The sequence below is a fragment of the Kryptolebias marmoratus genome, linkage group LG17 (assembly GCF_001649575.2).
Source record: "Kryptolebias marmoratus isolate JLee-2015 linkage group LG17, ASM164957v2, whole genome shotgun sequence".
In the NCBI taxonomy this organism is placed as follows: Eukaryota; Metazoa; Chordata; class Actinopteri; order Cyprinodontiformes; family Rivulidae; genus Kryptolebias; species Kryptolebias marmoratus.
In genome coordinates this window covers 911400-915543 of record NC_051446.1, presented here as the reverse complement: position 1 = coordinate 915543, position 4144 = coordinate 911400, and the positions used below count along the sequence as shown (strand labels likewise).

At 46.0% G+C, this 4144-nt stretch overlaps 1 long non-coding RNA gene across 1 annotated transcript in view; it reads right to left on the bottom strand.

Annotated features, from left to right (window-relative positions):
• The window catches only part of LOC119617849, a 4027-nt gene extending 3067 nt beyond the window's left edge, over positions 1–960 (bottom strand). The window contains exon 1 of the long non-coding RNA XR_005234271.1: positions 596–960. This is a non-coding gene — a long non-coding RNA (uncharacterized LOC119617849). The remainder of the gene's footprint in view (positions 1–595) is intronic.
• Between the last annotated feature and the right edge of the window lie 3184 nt (positions 961–4144).

The following is a 4144-nucleotide window of genomic DNA, read 5'->3' as shown; positions in this document are numbered from 1 at the left end:
AAAAAAGTGTACAAGCAAGAGAGATAACCGCACCCTGGAGAGGATTGTGAAACAAAACCCATTCAAAAATGTGGGGGAGATTCACAAAGAGTGGACTGCAGCTGGAGTGAGTGCTTCAAGAACCACCACACACAGACGTATGAAAGACATGGGAAACACAGAGAAAGCACAATCTATCCTGCTTGTTTAAATGCACTGACATCAAATGACATCTTGTGCAGTGGTGAAAAGCCACAAAACATTTAGGAAAACTGCAACATTTGGCCCTCTTAGATAAGGGTGAAGTTTTTAGGCACCTCATGATTTGATTTGATTATGATTTATAGGGCTGCAATGCAATCCTAAGACAACTTTTGATGCATTTTTATGCATCTATAATCACACTTCAAACAAAATCCTGAGCATAGATTCTCTCAGACATTAAAAGAAATTAAATAATTTGCTCTATGTTGCAAAATAAAGCAGTTTTCATTCAAACAAGATTTTGGGAGCTAAGTGAACAAAAACAGGACTCAAATGCTGAGTACAGTGACATACAGTAAAATTCTGTGGCCATGATGCCCATGCATTACATGTTAGCGCTACAGTACCTTACCAGATTTCTTTACTGTTTCCACTACTTTGGTTTTGGTTCCATTGTTGAGAAAGTGAGTAGCTGTATTTGTATCTTCTGTGAGGTTTCCAGTGTGTTGTCTTTTATTAACCACCTTTTCAGTGACAGGCGGGGCTAATTTGTGTCAGCTGTTCTCCATGACAGCTGAATACCCATTGCATATAAGTCTGAGCTGAACAAGAAGTCTTCGATGGAATGTTGTATGCCTCTGATATCAACTCATAGCTCTAGATTCACTCTTTGAGTTTCAGATTAAGTTATCTAAAAGTTAACCTTTTGTTTGTTGTGTCTCCCTCGCAGTCTTTGAGTGCTCATTTCCAGTTGCTGAAGACAATCCACTCGAGTGTCTGGATCAAGCAATCTCCAAACCTGCTAGTAGCAAACTCTGATCATCCTGACTCAACCTTTCATGTTGTTCTTGACTTGTCACTCTCCTACAATCTCTCACCTTCCTGGAACCAGCTCCACAGCCTGGACTGGATTCCTCACCTTCCTCTCAAATCTGTTCAGCAAGAAGGAACCAGTAAGCACTAAATTCTCACTCTGTCAAACAATCTATTTGAAGAATTCAAACTCACTTGGTCATCTTCCTTCATAGCCCTGTTACCTGAGTCCTTTTTTTCTGTCTGTCATCTGTACAATAAGTTCTGGTAATAACACTCCCAAAATGACACATTCAACAAAATATGATCATGTTTGTGACTCCAAAGAGTGAAACATAAGATAGTATGCCACTGGGTGTGTCTGTTGGAGACTAGCCATTTTCAATCGCAATCTCTGAATTCTGAGTGTTTGCAATGACGTGTCTTCAAATGGTGGATGTTCTTCTGGGTCTTCAGAATTGCAGCAGCGATGTAATGATCAAAGAAATGACTCTACAGACATAAGTTATTCTTGAACGGTGAGAGTTTATTCAAAATAACAGAGTCTGTGCCGAATCGAGATATCTGGCCCAATCAGTGAAATCCCCCCTCTTCTCGGGGCTGCTTCTTTTCATAAACATTTACCACACCCAGCTGTAGAAAAATACACACACATCCCACTGGGATGGGCTTACCAGTATTGACAAGAACCCAGGAAATGTTTGTCCAAGAGCGAGACCAAAACCAGACACGGAGGCGAAGCTAAGGTAAGTGAGTTTATTTACAGGTGCAGGAATATGTACAGTGAGCCAGGTTCGGGAACGATCTGAAAAAACAAAGGAGCAGGGTGAGTCTCGGATACCAAATCTGATCAGAGAGGTTCGGCGGAGCGAGTGAACAATGTCTCTGTTTCTTACAGGTCCAGGAGGCGTCCAGCTGCGTGGAGGAAGGTGAGGAAGTGGTCCCAGGTGATCCAGTTGTTGAAGAGTAAGTATCCGGTCCAGGTAGGTGTTCAGCGGTCCAGGTAAGTTTCCGTGAAGTAGTCGTGTCTCAACGTGGCAAAACCTGAACATAAGAAGCTTGGTTAGCGTAGCAAGACAAAACTGTGATTAGACTCTGTGGCTGAGAATCTAACCCAAGAGGCTTGATGCTCCAGCGAAGGTCTGGTCTCCTCTTGAAGCTTAAATGCTGGCAGGACTCATCAATGGAATCAGGAACACCTGTGGAGCAAGGGTTAGAGGAGCCGCCCCAAGGCGGAGCTAACTCCAGATCCTCACAGTACCCTCCCCCTAACGATTGCCCCTTGACGATCTAGGAAGCCTCTCTGGGTGAGCTCTATGAAAGTCTGTGATTAGAGTGGGGTTGAGGATGAATGACCTCGGAACCCATGTGCGTTCCTCAGGTCCATAGCCCTCCCAATCTACCAGGTACTGCCGTCCCCTGCCTCTCTGCCGGACGTCAATGATACGGTTTACCGTAAAGGCAGGATGATTATCGATTAACCGGGCGGGAGGGGGGAGGACGGTAGGAGGGCTCAGAGGACTGTTGACAACTGGTTTAAGCTGAGAAACGTGAAAAGATGGATGAATGTGCATGGAGGCCGGGAGAGTTAGACGGACTGAGGTAGGATTTATGATCCTTTCAATAGGGAATGGTCCAATGAAGCGAGGCGCCAGTTTCCTAGTGGTGCTTCTCAATGGAATGTCTCTGGTAAACAGCCAAACCCTATCGCCCACCTTGTATCTTGGTGTGGAGGAGCGGTGGCGATCAGCGTATCTTTTATTTTGTTACGCTGTCCTTTGAAGGGCCCTCCTGGCCTGCCTCCAAATACTCCTGCACCTCCGTAGATGGGCCTGAACAGAAGGAACGATTAACTCTGGTTCAAAACTCGGAAACAACGGAGGGTTGTACCCCAGAGATACCTCGAAGAGTGACAATCCTGTAGCTGAAGAGATGTGTGTATTATGGGCATACTCAATCCAAACGAGTCTCTTGCTCCAGGTGGATGGGTTGTCGCTGGCTAAACACCTGAGAGCCACCTCCAGCTCCTGGTTGCAGCGCTCCGACTGACCATTGGACTGAGGATGGTACCCTGATGTGAGACTCACCCTAGCTCCTAGTCCCCTACAAAAATTCTGCCAAAGGAGGAGCCGCCCCAAGGCGGAGCTAACTCCAGATCCTCACAAGTATAGATTCAAATACATTCAATTCCCTTTATGGTGATAAGCTGGGGTCTTGAGACGTGCAGTAGATAACACCTCCATATATGTATTCACTACAGTTGTTTTCGACAACGTGAGCTTAGGAACCCACAATCCACTTCCTAAAAACAGATTGTATCCAAAGACAATGTCTAAACTTGGAACTCAGGCCCCAGCACAGATGTATTACAGATACCTCAGCAATCATTGATCAATGAGCGGCTGCATTATGGCTGGCCAGTTTTTAAAAATAACAACCTGTTTTTGTGTTCATAGCTTGGAAAAGTGTATTTTAAGCTGTACACAATCTTTCTTTGCCCACTTCTATCCACATTATACCATGCTGAAAATGTTTGGATACTTTCTGGAGACTCCTGTGGAAAGGCCCGAGGTCCAGACAGCTTGAGTCAACACCTGATGCTGAGTCAAATCCACCCGCTTGCTTCATGCTCATGTTGAATCCAGCCTGTTGCTGGGAGGTCTGCGGCCCACACCTTTCACCTACTGTGAACCACTCGGACATCCGACAAGCCTCAAATTACCATGACAGACATGTCAGACTACCAGATGAGTAGGATTTAAAATAAAAGAAAAACAACAATGCAACTTGACCGATTGACTCGCGGCTCCAGACGGTGAATCACTGCTCTTTTAGCCAAGAGGCGGCCCGAGGACCCAGCAAGGATGCGACAGGCCAAACGGAGCCCGCGCCCACGATGAGCCCCGGATCCCCTCTGTCACTCCTCTCTGAGGCTTTTAGACTGGAACCGGGAAGGGGGGGTATCCTGGCACCCCTAACTTAGCTCAGCTCGTGCCCTTATTGTGTCACCACACCAGGAATGAACCAGCAGAGAGAGAACGCACACTCAGGAACTTACCGAGGACGCAGGAAAGAACCCAGGAGTCACCGATCAGGTATACGCCTCACGGCCAAACTTTATTGAAGGTGTAAAAATTAGGTTATATCC